Source organism: Balaenoptera ricei, chromosome 5 (genome assembly GCF_028023285.1).
Source record: "Balaenoptera ricei isolate mBalRic1 chromosome 5, mBalRic1.hap2, whole genome shotgun sequence".
NCBI lineage: Eukaryota > Metazoa > Chordata > Mammalia > Artiodactyla > Balaenopteridae > Balaenoptera > Balaenoptera ricei.
Window position 1 is genome coordinate 6,629,927 of NC_082643.1, and position 17,046 is coordinate 6,646,972.

Consider the following 17,046-nt stretch of genomic DNA (forward strand, 5'->3'; position numbering starts at 1 on the left):
ATTGTACATCAAACATTCCACAGGATTTTCCATCTTAAAAGACCAAACTCTTGGTTTTGTTTGTTTCCATTGACTTATTTGTTGTTGAAGTCTAACATTCATATATAAATCATGGGTGTACAGTTCAATTAATTTTCACAAAAGGAGTACATCCATAGGGTCACCACTCAGATCAAGTGAGAGTAGCTTTCTGGAACCCAGAAGCTTACCTTATCCTAGTTACAACACCTGCCTTCTCCTCCAAGGTAATCACTATTCTGACTCCTATTACTGTAGATTACTTTTACTAATTTTTGAACTTTGTAAAATGAAATCATATAGTTTCTCTTTTGTGTCTACTTTTTTGTTCACATTATACATGTGAGATTCATTCATCTCACTGTGTGTATTAGGAGTTTATTTTCAATGTTGTTGTATCCCATTGGTTGACTATAGGGCAATTTATTTATTCATTCTAGAACTGATGGATATTTGGGTTGTTTCCAGTTTGGACTATTCCAAATAGCACTGCTAGGAATATTTTTGCACCTGAATGTATCTTACACATTTTGATTGAGTATATACCCAAGAATAGAATTGCTGGATCTTAGGCTGTACACATGATCAGCTATGGTTGATATTGCTAAAGAGTTTTCCAAAGTGATTGTACAGGTGTACCTTCCCACCAGCCCTGCAGCATCTGAGAGTTCTATTTGCTCCAGATCCTTGCCTGCACTGGGTATTGGCAGACTTTTTATTTTTATGTTTTTATTTTAAATTTTAGCCATTCCTGAAAGTGTCTAGTGTTATTACATTGTAGTTTTAATCTGCAGTTCTTCGATTATTAGTAGAGTAACACATTTTTCATGTTTATCAGTTATTTGGATATTCTTCTTTGTGAAAAGCCTGTCCAGGTTTTTTCCATTTCTACATTGGGTGGTCTGTCTTTATTTATTGAGTTATAGCTCTTTATACATTCTTCCTATGAATATATACCTTCCTTGTTTTCTCATTTTGTGTTTTGTCTTTTCACACTTTTATTTAATAGAAGTTCTTAATTTAGTTAATATGAATTGATCAATCTTCTCCTTTATGGTAAGTTGCTTTTATGGTCTGATTGAGAAATTTTGCCTTAAGGTCACAAAGATCTTATACATTTTCATCTAAAAGCTTTATTGATTTGCCTTTCACATGTACAACCACAATTCACCTGGAATTATTTTTGAGTATGGCCTGAGATTTATTTTTCCCCATATGGATATTCCATTGACCCAACACTATTGAAAAGGCCATACTTTCCCCATAGATTTGATAAGAGTTGATGTTTTGTTGGTAAGTTCTTCAGATTTGTTCTTCACCTTGTTAGTCTTTGCCCTTTATATTTCTATAATAAATTTTAGAACTTCCACACCAGAATACAATAATAAAGTAATATATTTTATTATGTTATTATGAATAATGAGTAGGATTGCAATAGATCTATAAATCAGTTTAGTGGAATTGACATCATTACAATATTAAATTTTCAAATTCATATTTACTTAAGTAGTCTAAATTCTCTCAGCTACGTGTTGTAGTTCTCAGTATAGAAGTTTTGCATGATTTCCTTTAGATTTATTTCTAAGTATTTGGTGTTTTTGAAAGTTATTTTCAGTGTTAATTATAAAATTGTAAACATTTCATTTTTGAAATGTTTATTGCTGGTATATAAAGATATTGTTTTTATACTGATTTTCTAACCAGTAAATGTACTAATTTTGCTTATAAATTCTAATGATTTATATGTGGATTATTTTGGATTTTCTAGAGATACCATCATGTTGTCTGCAAATACTGACAGTTTTGTTGCTTCCTTTCCCATCCTCATACATTTTGTTTATTGTCCTTGACACATGACACTAGCTTGTCCTCCAGTGTAATGTTAATAGATTTGACAATTGCAAGCACCCTTGTCTTTTTGCCAATCTCAGGGGGAAAGTATTCATATTTATTTTCTATGCACACAACCAAACCTACCTTTGGTACGCAAAACCTAAAATTAGGTAAATAAATGACTTGCCACGTCACCCCTGTAACACTACATACAGTGTCTAAGTTATCATTCCAACAAAATACAATATATGTTTTATTCACTTCACCTGAATTTATGAGGTGAAATTTGAGGGGTGGGTATTTTAAACATAATCAGACAGAGGTTTTAATGATTAGTGGCAACTAAACAGGGCAGGATTAAAAAGATAGTGCCAGCATTGGGGAATTTGCTTTCTCTTTGTATGTCAGTGCAGCTTAGTGATTTCACAATTAATATGACATATTAGTCTTAGAGATTTACCTAACAGTTATTTTAACTATGTTACTAGATATCTTATACCTAAAAAAGGATGCAGTCACCATTATTTTTTTTCCCCTAAGTTGGTTAGCAGTCAAGTTTGGTGGAAAGGACATAGACTATGGACCAACACAGGCCTGGATCAGTATCTCACAAGAGTGATTCAACTGATGTGTAAACTTGGCCTGAGGACCCCATTTTTCTGAACCTCAGTATCCTGATCTATTAAATAGGGATAAAAGCAATAATATAGGTAAGTGTGAGCAGTAATCAAGATAACATAATAAAGCATCTAGTAATATGCTTGCTACAATGAGTAGGACCCAAATAAAAATTATGTGATTAATGACAAAGGCAATAATAAAATATGTCTGAATTATGCAGTATAACATAATGAGAAAAACCAGGCTCAGGCTGCGTGATCACATGGATATGAATTTAAATTTCAGCTGCACCAAATGAGGAACTGTGTAAATACACAGAATACATTCACACCTCTGGTGAGTTACTTACATTGTTAGCACCTCTGAAAGTAAGTTTCTGCGTCTATAAAGTAGAAAATGATACTCACCTTACAGAATTAAAATGAAAATTAAAGGAGACTGTGTATAGAAGAAACTTAGCAGAGTTTCTGTACATAAGAAGCCTACAATCTATGGTAACTATTGTCTTATCGCTGCTGTTAAGCATTGTAAAGATTAAATATGTGAGGGTATGGAAAGTTCTGGATAGGGTGCCTGGGCTAGGAAGTGATAACACTATTGCAGTCACCTCCACCACGACCTCCACCACTACTCCTACCGAAAATTGACTCTGCAATTCCAAACTTCTAAAGGTCAGAATTGAACAAATGAGTACAATGCGTGGAGGGTGTGTATAGGACAAAAGAATTCCTGAAAGTGTCTGCAGGCTCTGTACACTCACCTGGATCCTGTGGATTAACTTCTCATTGAGGAACTTATCTTCTCAAAATGCATTCTGTGGCTGTAGTTGTTATTTTTAAGTCCATATATAGAAACAAGGTCTCATGGGTTTGTCGTCACAAAACTACCACTTGGATTTTTCTACAAAAAGCTGTTCAAAACTGGCTACATGGGTGTCCTCACCAGAACCCAGCAAGACTATGAATTTTACTGTTCAGAAATTTGGAAGCCCTGGATTTTCTTCTCTTCAGCGTCTTTAACCTGCTGGTAATCAGATTGTCCGGACCCCAGTAAGCTTCCCTGCTTCTCATGTAATGATCTGGGACCTTCATTTCCTGCGGACTAGACACACATGAATGAATTTTGCCTGTTAGGACACATTGAATTATTTTTCTAAGAAACCGCTGGGTTCACTATCTGGGCAAGCCACAGAAGATTTCTTCCTCTTTCATGCTGTGAAGCTAAAAGCAGTCTTTTTCACCAGTAAGTTAGAAGAGAACCTACTCTTAAGAGTGACTGAAGGAGAGTGCAAGGGCCCTTAAAATAAATAATATACCTCAGAGGATAGAGAAATGGACCGGGAGGTAGGGAGACATAGTTTATTTTTCCAGTCGTACCGAACCAGCTGGGTAATCTGACCTAACTTTCTCAACGGAGATATGTCATATTATGTTCTTGCAGTATAATGGCATTCATCAAAAATCTGAAAAAAGGGAAAGAGATTAAGATGAACTAGGGATATTAACACTTGTTGAAATTAAACTGAATTTTAACGTTTGCTGCTCTAGTTAATTGTGACAACAACTTAATGAGATGTTATCCTCATTTTATTTATTTTTTATTGAAGTATAGTTGATTTACAATGTTGTGTTAGTTTCTGCTGTAGAGCAAAGTGAGCCAGTTATATATATATATATACATTCTTTTTTTATATCCTTTTCCATTATGGTTTACCACAGGTTATTGAATATAGTTCCCTGTGCTATACAGTAGGACCTTGTTGTTTATCTATTGCATATATAATAGCTTACATCTGCTCATTCCAACCTCTCACTCCACCCCTCCCCCATCCTCCCCCCTTGGCAACCACAAGTCTGTTCTCTATGTCTGCGAGTCTGTTTCTTGTTCATAGATAGGCTCATTTGTGTCATATTTTAGATTCCACATATAAGTGATATCATATGATATTTGTCTTTCTCTTTCTGACTTACTTCACTTAGTATGATAATCTCTAAGTCCATCCATGTTGCTGTAAATGGCATTATTTCATTCTTTTTTATGGCTGAATAGTATTGCATTGTATATATGTACCACATCTTCTTTATCCATTCATCTGTCATCAGACACTTAGGTTATTTCCATGCCTTGGCTATTGTGAATAGTGCTGCTATGAACATAGGGGTGCATGTATCGTTTTGAATTATAGTTTTGTCTGGATATATGCCCAGGAGTGGAATTGCTGGATCGTATGATAATTCTATTTTTAGTTTTTTGAGTAACTTCCATACAGTTTTCCATAAAGGCTGTACCAACTTACATTCCCACCAAAAATGTAGGAGGGTTCCCTTTTTTCTACACCCTCTCCAGCATTTATTGTTTGTGGATTTTTTTGATGATGGCCATTCTGACTGGTGTGAGGTGGTACCTCATCATAGTTTTGATTTACATTTCTCTAATAATTAGCAGTGTTGAGTATCTTTTCATGTGCCTATTTGCCATCTGTATTTCTTCTTTGGAGCAATTTAGGTGTTCTGCCCATTTTTTGATTGTAGCACAACTTAATGAGATGTTATCCTCATTTTAGAGATGAAGAAGCTGAGACTTGGAAGACTAAATTGCTTACACATGTCAACAGCTGGCTAATAGCAGAGATGGGATATAAGACTCAGCAATCTAAGTTCAAGGCCCCTGCTCTCTCTTGGTTGCGTCCCATGTTTACTTTTTAAGAAAAATCTGGTACCTCCTTGTCGTAAATAAAACAACTAAGTTGATCCCCGTCTAATTTACTATTGCATATATAAGGGGGTAATTAAGCTCCATAAGGATTACGGGCAGGTGGCAAATTATCCACCCCATGGGCAGGGAGAACATGCTGGAAGAGGTACAGCACCCAGACCACAGGGGCCCAGCTCAAGCTCCATGTTGTAAGGGCTGCAGTTCTGCTGGTTTGCTGATTCCTGGGCATGAGCATCTTGACCTCTATTCTCATTTGGAGCCTGTGCCTTCTTCATTCTGGAAGCCTTCCTTATTTTGGAGTCTGACACTAACAACCTAAAAACTTTATTGAGATGAGCTGGGTACCAGACTGTAAGCTTACATCCCATAGCTCTGATTTTATTTGATGCTCACAGAGAGAGGATGACCCTTCTTACACGACAGTCTGTGATAGAAGTTTATTACCTTGTAGTCCAGGTAAGACCACTAGGATACATCTATTGCAGGTACCTTTTTCTTTATGAGGATGTTATTTAAAAATCTTTTTGTTACTTGAAATATAAAGTCCCTGGTATTGGATAGAGAGAAGTGTGGAATACTGTTCAGTCAACATTTATTCCAGTTGTTTGTATCTAGGTGATAATATTTGGTGTGAAGTTTTTATTCTCTTCTCTTGTCTTTCTGTACTACTGTAATTCTTCATAATGAGCGTGTGTTGTTTACATAACCAACTGAAGGTAAATCCTACCATAACAGTATACATGGGGTCCACAAAATTCAATTTCTTAAAATGTATGTCATGTTAGTGAAATGGTAAGTAAAAAAAAAACCCACTATTTTTCAGTTGGATTGCCTGGTCATAAATGTGCAAAGTAAAGACAGTAAAACCTTTAGTGACCCCAAATGACCTCACCTTGAATTGAGAAAGTCCCACCCCAAATAACCACAAGGCAGTCATTTCCAAGCAACCCCATATGCCAGCCTACCCCCATTTGAGCATGGATGTGGGGTAAGAATGTGCACTAAATGACAGTCCCGTAATATCCAAATTTGCATCACAGCAAAACGCTACTGAAGTGTTGTACTGTATTTACTTCCCTAAAATAACAGCGTTTAGATGACAGAGGGTAAATGATGTATTAATTCAATTTAGAGTGTCTTTGTTAACTCATATTGTATGCCCTAATCTCTAACTCAAGTAATATTCTGTGTTTGCCTGGTTTTATTTGTGATGCAGAACCTATACAACAAAGAGAGCTAAGGGATAATTAAGAAGTAAGTCTAACAGGTTAAGCTGACCTCAGAGGGAGAAGAAGAACGAGAGACAGAAAACTGTACAAGTGGGTTTAGGTGAACATTGGGGGGTTAACCTCTGAAAGTCTCCAGACTATATTATGTATGAAATGAATGGGGTTAGAAAGGTATTGTTGGTTACAAATTAATTGCCTTTAGTGCTCTAAGTTACTCGAGTTAAATGTTAGTTTTCCTTTTTCTTACCCTTGGATTTCTGGACTGTGCCTCTTTGCACTTCACTGAGGAAAGCCTGAGATATGTGGACTCAGGCTTATATTTGATTTAAAATTCAACAACAAGGGGCTTCCCTGGTGGCACAGTGGTTGAGAATCTGCCTGCCGGTGCAGGGGACACGGGTTCGAGCCCTGGTCTGAGAGGGTCCCACATGCCGCGGAGCGGCTGGGCCCGTGAGCCACAACTACTGAGCCTGCGCGTCTGGAGCCTGTGCTCCGCAACAAGAGAGGCCACGATAGTGAGAGGCCTGCGCACCGCGATGAAGAGTGGCCCCCGCTTGCCGCCACTAGAGAAAGCCCTCGCACAGAAACGAAGACCCAATACAACCATAAATAAATAAATAAAAATTAAAAAAAAAAAAAAGAAAGAAAGCTGTAAAAATTAAAAAAAAAAAATCAACAACAATGAAAAGCACTTCTCTGGTATTAGCAATAAACCTTGTTTAAAAGAGAAATAGTGACACAGTTAGGAGTATCAAACTAGGAAATACCTCTACTCTGGTTTCTTTCAGATTCTTTATCTTATTTGTTCATCTGTTTTGCTAAAATTCTATGATGACTGCAATTCTTCATCAGGAGAGTTAATTCCTTCATTAGAATTTTTGGCTAATTCCAGAGGCTCTGAAATTTCTCTCTTCCTCTCTTAGAACAGAGAAGATGTATAAGCTACCCCTCTGTAACTCTAATTGTTGTTTATAATTTGCTGCTGAAATGATCAGCTCAGGACTGAGAAGGCCGTTCAGGTTTAAAGAAAAGGGCAGAAAATGTTGAGGAGACCAGTGACACTAGGGATTACCGACCAGGACTACAAAAGCATGATGTCATCAAGACATGATGGCTGGTCCTTGCATCAGGACAGAGATGCCAGAGGACGGCTTCCCAGATGGTTTTCATAAAAAACTGAAATAAATAAATGAATAAATAATTCACTTATCAGTCTTTTTTTTAAATTAATTAATTTTTATTTTTGGCTGCCTTGTGTCTTTATTGCTGTATGCTGGCTTTCTCTAGTTGCGGTGAGCGGGGGCTTCTCATTGTGGTGGATTCTCTTGTTGCAGAGCACGGGCTCTAGGCGTGTGGGCTTCAGTAGTTGTGGCACGTGGCCTCCTCATTGTGATGGCTTCTCCTGGCTCTAGGTGCGTGGTCTTCAGTAGTTGTGGCACGTGGGCTCAATAATTGTGACTCACAGGCTCTAGAATGCAGGCTCAGTAGTTGTGGCACACGGACTTAGCTGCTCCGCGGCATGCAGAATCTTCCCGGACCAGGGCTCAAACCTGTGTCCCCTGAATTGGCAGGCAGATTCTTAACCACTGTGCCACCAGGGAAGCCCGTTATTGGTCTTTTTAAAAGAAGTACTCTTAATGCTGTGTTTCTCTAGAATTATGAACTTTTCTCTCCAATTAATTTCCAAGTACAGATGGCCATGTGGAAATTTTTGACTGAAAATCTGCATTTTCATGTTTGGACATTGTCATATTTTTGGTTTTTTAAAATTACTTTTTATTGGAGTATAGCTGCTTTACAATGTTCTATTAGTTTCTACTGTACAGCAAAGTGAATCAGCTATACATATACATATATCCCCTCTTTTTTAGATTTCCTTCCCATTCATGTCACCACAGTGCATTAAGTACAGTTCCCTGTGCTATACAGTATGTTCGCATTGTTTTTAATAGACTAAGCAAAGCCATTTTAATAGATGGTTCTTTCTTTAAGGAAAGTAGAAGTACAGATATATTGAATTTTTTTATTCTTTTATTTTTTAATTCTTTTATTCTTTTTTTTAATAAAAACTTGACTTGGAGAATATGCAGTTTTCATTAAAAATAAAAATAAATTTCTCAGTTCCTTTACTATTGTTATCAGTTGATTTTCTCGGCAGTGAACTTCATTTTAATATTTCAAAATAAATATCACATCACCCTTATTTTATTATTTTTCTTTTGAGGCAAATGCATAGGGTTTTGAAAGTGCATACACACAAATGAGTAATATGTCTAACATTTCAATTAAATATATAATGGCTGAAAATTAAGAATCTATTCAAAAGTTCAAGAGGACATAAATCACTTGCTTATCACAAGACCTCATATTCACTGTAGATGTTTTTATCTATTTGGGAAAAGAGAGCATCAGCTGTACTCCATTAGAGTTTTCTTGTTTCTCTTGCACATTTCATTTCAAATTCTTTTTGTGCTTTTACTCTTCTAAAAAGAGTCTTGCTGGCTTTAGTTCACTTTTTAAAGAAAGAGGTCACATATCACCCTAGCAACCTGGTTTGAGGGAAGGGATGTATCTTAAAACATAATAAAACAAAGCCAGCACCTGGAAGATTTATTATTGCTAGCCACTTCTTCTTAACTAGTCATGTTGACCTGGTGAAAAGTGAAGAATGCCAGGTCCTGAAGAAAGGTGCTAGAAGTGTTTCCCAAAAGCACTACATGCAACTGCAAGATCAGCTAATTATACTCAGAAGAGCACAAGTAGTACTAGATTAGCATAAACTATCATTTTATTTAAAAAATTGAGTAACTGTCAAATGACATCAGGATGAATATAAGTAGGCACAGCCTGAGAACTTATAAAACTATGGATGTGACCTAGAAAGAAGTTACAAATTGAATGATGCTAGTGCAGTTTCAGTATACACACATTGTCTCTTTATTAAAGAAAACAAGAGCTCACATAAGGTGGCTATATATAGACATACTCACAAATAACACAGACATCCGTTCTCCTCTCTCCTGTGCTTCATTTTGTGGTGCTGTGTCCCAGACATGTGTGTTTTCCCATCAGCCAAGGGTTTCCAATCATGGATTAATACTTTTGTTTTTCTTTTTTTCTTTACCTTTCTTCTGCAATTTCCAGATCAAGGCTAGAGCCAAAAATGTTTACACACTTCGGCACCAAACATGGAACAAAACATTAGAAAGACTAAAAAGAGCTATTAATTAAAAAGCAGAAACATTCCTCAGCATTGTATATTATTCCCATTAATATTTTCTTTTTCTCTTTAACATACAATTTCAGCCTGGTCCAAGAGAAAGAAAAAGAAAAGCAAAGAAAATTCCAGGTAGATGAAAGAGGCACTTTGGGCTTGTGACAGCCATATTATTGCAAAGCTGGCAGGCACCAGCTCTCTGGCAGCTCTCTGTATAAATCATCCCAAAGTGATAATTGTCCAATTTTCCCCACACTAAGGAAAAGACTGTGTTATAGCAGAATCTCCACTGAATTCCAACAGCAAATTACTTTTGGCCAAAAGCTAAATGGACTCTTAACCACCATCTTATCTGAATAGTTTCACTACTGATGGAGTAGATTAGAAAAGAGGACTCTCATAGTTTGGTTTATTAAGAGTAAAATTAAAGAGTGAGTGCTCATGTCCTTTGCTTCCAGGATGATGTCATTTTGATTTTCATGATGTTACAGGGTAGGAATGTTAGGAGAAAAAGATTTTCACAAGAATCCAAAACACAATAAATTCGTAAAAATATACATGGCCTGTGCTCTCTGCAATCTGAAGACCAGTTACGTGTCCTAAGGCTTAGATCCACTGCCCACCTTCCCTCCAACCCAACTGTTTTATCTACCATATGATGGCGCCTTTCCTGTGTCTAATCCTAGGAATCCCTAAAAGGTAGTAAGTGATGGTTAAAATAGTGTCTGCTAACTCTTGTGCATTTCTCAAAGGTCTATAAATCCATGCAGGATTTCGGGAGTATAATTTGGAAATACATTTCAAAAACTTTAGAAATGTTTATATTTTTAAATCCAGAAAATATATTCCAGTAAATTCTAGTAAAGAAATAAACAGGAATGTATACAAAACTAATAATAAGATATTCATGGAAAGTTGTATATAATTTAAACATGCAAATGATCAAAATGCCCATTAATAGAAAATTGTTAAAATTAATTTTGGGGAGGAGATGATATCAGCAAAATAGAAAACCCTGAACTTTCCTTCCCCCCGACTGACACACAGATTCAAAAACAATATAAGTACCAGTTCCCTTTATGAGGAATCCGGATATGAGTTGAGAGGCTCCTGTAGCCCAGGTGAGTATGAAACCAGCCCCCATCAGAGCTGGTAGGAAATTCTGAGACACTCTGTCACCATAGTCCCTCCCCTTGGCATGGAGTCATAGGATTGGGAGGAAATCCCCCAGTTCCCAGCTTCTCTCTGGGGAAGGAAGGAAAGGACTAGACAATGTCCAACATTTGGATTTTTCCGGGGGCTGCCCAAGGAACTGGCTTCTGTCTTGCCTGAATCTGAACACCGACTGGAGCTCTCAGGAGCTCTCAGGTTGGGAGAACAAAGATGGTGAGAACAAAGATGGTGATTTGGACCACTGTGCAAGCAGTCACCTTAGCTCCTCCCCACAGCTCAGGGTAGAGTGAGCAGGTGATCAACTCCAAATCCCAGCTTCACCCTTGGAAAGGAAAGAGACCACACATCAAAATTCCCTTTTCAAAGGCTGCCCAGGGGACTGGCTTCTGTCGTGCCTGTCTCAGAACATCGCCAGGACTTGGTATACTCTAGCCACCTGAGAACCACTGAAAACAAAGATGGCAGTTTGGACCAGCAGGAAAGCATTTCCCATAGCCCCTCTTCCTGGCTCAGCACAGTGAAAGTTGCTGAAAAGCCACAGATCCTAGCTTCTCCCTGGAGAGGAAAGATTTGGACCATGTGCTCACTATTCCATCTTTTCCAGTGGCTGCCCAAGGGACTGGATTCTGTCTCACCTGTCTTGAAGTGCTGAGGGGACATGGCATACTCCAGATGCCTGGGGATCACTGAGAATTATGGTGCTTTGGACCAGTATGCAATCATCTACCAGAGATCCACCTCCAGCAAGACTCCAAGCTCCTGGCTTTTCTCTGGGGAGGAAAAGAGAAGACTGAAATATACATCCAATATTTAGACTTTTCAGGTGACCGTCCAAGGCACTGGCTTCAGTCTCTGCTATCTCAGAACATGAATAGGACCCAGCATACTCTAGATGCCTGGGGGCCACTGAGAACAGAAAAAGAGTTTGGAGAGTGCTGCTGCCCCCAGAGGATCCACAGTACCACAGATAAACACAAGAGGAAGAAAGAGAGTACAAACTCTTGGAAATAAGAAATAAATAAACCAGCAACTTCCTCTAATTGGGAATTTACACACACAAGTCCAGAGAATATACCTACACAGGGAAGGTTTGAGAGGCATCCTGAATCTCTTGCCAGACTGATTGGTGATGGTCCTATCCTGTATGGGACCAGTCCGTGAAGACTGGTAGAGGTGTCTGCTTTTTCTAATGCATAGAGGCCAACACAGAGTCAAGGAAAATGAAGAAATGGAAATATGGCCCCCAAAATGGAACATGATAAAGCTCCAGTAACCAACCTTAATGAAACAGTGATATATGTATTACCTGACAGAGAATTCAAAATAACCACTGTAAAGATGCCCAATGAACTCAGGAGAAAAATGTGAACAATGTGAGCATTTCAACAAAGAGATAGAAAATATAAGAACCAAATAGAAACCTTGGAACTGAAGAGTTCAATAACTGAACTGAAAAATTCTCTAGAGGGGTTCAATACAGACTAAATCAAACAGAAGGAAGAATCAGAAGACTTAAAGACAGGTCACTTGAAATAATCCAGTCCAAGGATAAAAAACAACAACAAAAAGAACAAAAAAGAGAGAAGATATCTTAAGGGTCTTAAGAGATACCATCAGCAGAACAATATACACACTATGGGAGTCTCAGAAATTCAGGAGAGAAAGGGAGTGGGGACTAAAAGATTATTCAAAGAAATAATGACCAAAAAACTCCCAAATTTGGGAAAGGAAATAGACATCCAGATTCAGGAAGCCTAATAGTTCCTATGGACAGAAAATATCTTTCCATTTATTTGTCTTCTTCAATTTTTTTCATCAGTGTTTTACAGTGTTCAGTGTTCAGATCTTTCACCACCCTGGTTAAATTTATTCCTAAGCATTTTATGTTTTTGATGCTTTTGTAAAATAGGATTATTTTCTTAATTTCTCTTTCCAATAGTTTGTTGTTAGTGTACAGAAACACAAATGATTTTTGTATATTGATTTTGTGTCTGCACCATTAATACATTGATTTATTAGTTCTACCAGTTTTTTTTTGGTGAAGTCTTTAGGATTTTCCATATATAATATTATGTCCTCTGCAACCAGAGACAATTTTACTTCTTTTCTGATTTTGATGCCTTCATTTCTTCTTCTTGTCTAATTGCTCTGAGTAGGAGTTCCAATACAATGTTGAACAAGAAATGGCAAAAGCTGTTACCCTTATCTTGTTTCTGAACTTAAAGGAAAAGTTTTCATCTTTTCACTGTTGAGTATGACATTAGCTGTAGGCTTGTCATATATAGCCTTCATTACACTGAGTCATGTTCCATCTATACCCAATTTGTTGAGAGCTTTTATCTTGAAAGGAAGTTAAATTTTATCAAGTGCTTTTTTTCTGTAACTATTAAGATAATTATGTTTGTCCTTTGTTGTTACCATAGGGTGTCATAATTATTTTTTTGCATACGATGAAATGTCCTTGCTGGTGATAAATCCTACTTGATCATGTTGTTAATCCTTTCAATATGCTGTTGAATTCAATTTGCTAGTGTTTCATTGAGAATTTTTTCATCTATGTTCACCAGATGCTTCAGTCTGTAATTTTCTATTCTTGTACTGTCTCTGGTTTTGCTATCAAGGTAATGCTCACCTCATAAAGTGAGTTTGGAAGTGTTCCCTCTTCTACAAATTTTTGAAGAGTTTGAGGAGAATTGGCATTAACTCTACTTTGAATGTTTGGTAGAAGTCACCAGTGAAGCCATCTGGTCCTGAGCTTTACTTTGTTGAGATGCTTTTGATTACTGATTCAATCTCCTTACTAGGAATTGGTCTATTCCGGATTTTCAATTTCTTTATGATTCAGTCTTGGTAGGATGTATATTTCTATTAGAAATTTTTTTATTTCCTCTTGGTTATCCAATTTGTTGGTGTATACTTGTTCATAGTATTTATGATTCTTAGTATTTCTGTGTTATCAAGTTGTAATGTCTCTTCTTTCATTACTGATTTTATTAATTTGAGTCTTCTCTCTTTTTTTCTTAGTCTGGTTAAAGGTTTGTTAATTCTGTTAACCTTTTCAAAAAAACAATTCTTACTTCTAGTGATATTCTCTATTGTTTTTCTGGTCTTTATTTCATTTATTTCTTCTTTGATATTTATTTCCTGTGATCATTTGTTTTCTGATTCATTTATTTCTTTTTTATGTCCGCCTTCTGCTAGCTTTGGGCTTAGTTTATTATTTTTCTAGTTCTGTGAGGTATAAAGTTAGGTTGGTTACTTGAAACCTTTCTTTTTCCTTCATGTAGGTGTTTATTGCTAGCAAATTCTTTCTTAGAACTGCTTTTGCTACATCTCATAAGTTTTGGGGTGTTTTTTTTTTTGGCTGCATTGGGTCTTTGTTGCTGTGCATGGGCTTCCTCTAGTTGCGGCGAGTGGGGGCTACTCTTCATTGTGGTGCACGGGATTATCATTGCAGTGGCTTCTCTTGCTGCAGAGCACAGGCTCTAGATCGCAGGCTCAGTAGCTGTGGCACACAGGCTTAATTGCCCCTTGGCATGTGGGATCTTCCTGGACCAGGGCTCAAACCCGTGTCCCCTGCATTGGCAGGCAGATTCTTAACCACTGCACCACCAGGGAAGTCCACATCCCATAAGTTTTGGTATGTTGTGTTTCCATTTTCATTTGTCTCAAGATATTTTTTATTTCTCTTTTGCTTTCTTCTTTGACCCATTGGTTGTCAGTAGCATATTGTTTAATCTCTACATATGTATGAATTTTCCAGTTTTCCTCTTGTTATTGATTTCTAGTTTCATACCATTGTGGTCAGAAAAGATGGTTAATATGATCTTAGTCTTCTTAAATTTGTTAAGATTTGTTTTGTCTTAACAAAGATAAGAATGTTCCATATGACCTTTAGAAGAAGGTATATTCTGTTGCCATTGGGTGGAATGTTCTGTATGTGTGTGTTTGGTCCATCTGGTCTAACATGTACTTTAAATCTAATGTTTTCTTATTGATTTTCTGCCTGGATGATTTATCCATTGTTGAAAGTGCAGTACTGAAGTCCCCTATTATTAGTGTTTTGCCATTTATTTCTCTCTTCAGAACTGGTATTATTTGCTTAAAATATTTAGGTGGTCTAATGTTGGATGCATAAATATTTACAATTGTTATATCCTCTTGATGAATTGACACTTTATCATTAAATAATGACCTTTAATGTCTCCTTTTACAGTTTTTGGCTTGAGGTCTATTTTGTCTGACGTAAGTATACGTACTCTTGCTCTCTTTTGGTTTGTATAGCATATCTTTTTCCATCTTTTCATTTTCAGTCTATGTGTGTCCTTACAGTTGAAGTGAGTCTCTTGTAGGCAGAATATAGTTGGATCTTGGTTTTTTTTATTCATTCATACAATCTATGTCTTTTGTTTGGAAAATATAGTCCATGAAAATTTAATTATTGAAAATTATGTACTTACTATTGCCATTTTGTTCATTGTTTTCTGGAACTTTTGTAGTTCTTTTATTCCTTTCTTTCTCACAAGAGACTCACTTTAGATGTACAGAAACACATAGGCTGAAAGTCAAGAGATGGGAAAAGATATTCTAAGAAAATGGTAATCAAAATCAGAGCAGTGGTAGCTATACTTATATCAAACAACATATACTCTAAGTCAAATACTTTCACAAGAGACAAAAAAGACATTATAAAATGATAAAAGAGTTAATTCACTGTGAAGATATTACCATTATAAATATATATACACCCAACAACAGAGAACCTAAATACATCACCAAACATTGACAGAACTGAAGGGAGAAACAGACAGCAACATAATAATAGACCTTAATACCCCACATTCAATAGTAGATAGAATATCCACATAGAATATCAATAAGGAAACAGCAGACTTGAACAACACTGTAGATCAGTGGACCTAACAGACATATTCAGAACATTCCATGCAACAGCAGCAGATTATACATTCTTCTCAAATGTACACGTAACATTTCCCAAGAAAGATCATATGTTAGGCCACAAAACAAGTCTTAACAAATTTAAGAACACTGAAATCATACAAACTATCTTTTCTAAGCACAATGGAATGAAACCAGAAAACAAAAGCAGAATGGATATTGGAAAATTCATGAATATTTGGATATTAAATAATACATTCTTGAACAATAAATGGGTCAAAGAAGACAAAAAAGAGAAATTAAGAAATGTTTTGAGGCAAGCAAAAACACAACATACCAAAATTTATGAGATTAAACAAAAGTAGTTCTAAGATGGAATTTTATAGTAATAAACATCTTTATTATAAAAGAATAAAGATCTCAAACATCCTAACTCATACTTCAATGAACTAAAAAGAAAGAACAAGCTAAATTCAAAGTTAGCAGAAAGAAATAATATGGATTAGAGTAGAAATAATTAAAATAGAAAATGGAAAAACAATAGGAAAAAATCAACAAAAGTAAGAGTTAATTTCTTGAAAAGATTAACAAAATTTACAAGCCTTTAGAAGACTAAGAAAAGAGAGTAGACTCAAATAAATAAAATCAGAAACAAAAGAGGAGATATTACAACTGATGCCACAGAAATAAAAAGGTCTGTAAGAGACTACTATTAACAACTATACACCAACAAATTGGATCCTTAGAAATTAGATAAATTCCCAGAAACATACAACCTAACAAGACTGAATGGTGAAGAAATAGAAAATGTAAAAACACTAGTAAGGAGATTGAATCAGTAATCAAAAATGCCCCAACAAAGAAAAACCTAGGAATGGATGGCTTTACTGCTGAATTCTATCAAACAGCTAAAGAAGAATTAATACTAATTCTCAAGCTTTTAAAAAAAAATTGGAATTTCCCCCAAATTTATTTCATGAAGCCAGCATTACCCTGACGAAGACACTACAAGAAAAGAAAACTACAGCTTAATATCCCTGATGAATAAACATGCAGAAGTCCTCAACAAGATACTAGGAAACTGAATTCAACAACACATTAAAAAGATCACTCATCATGACTAGGTGAGATTTATCCCTGAGATGCAAGGATGCTTCAACATATGAAAATCTGTTAATGTGATACTCCACATTAATAGAACATAAGACAAAAATCATATGATTATCTCAAAAGAGGCAGAAAAAGTATTTGAAAAAATTCAATAACCTTTCATGCTAAACTCTCAACAAACTAAGAATAGAAGGATATTACCTTCAATGGTTTTCATATTTTAATATGAAA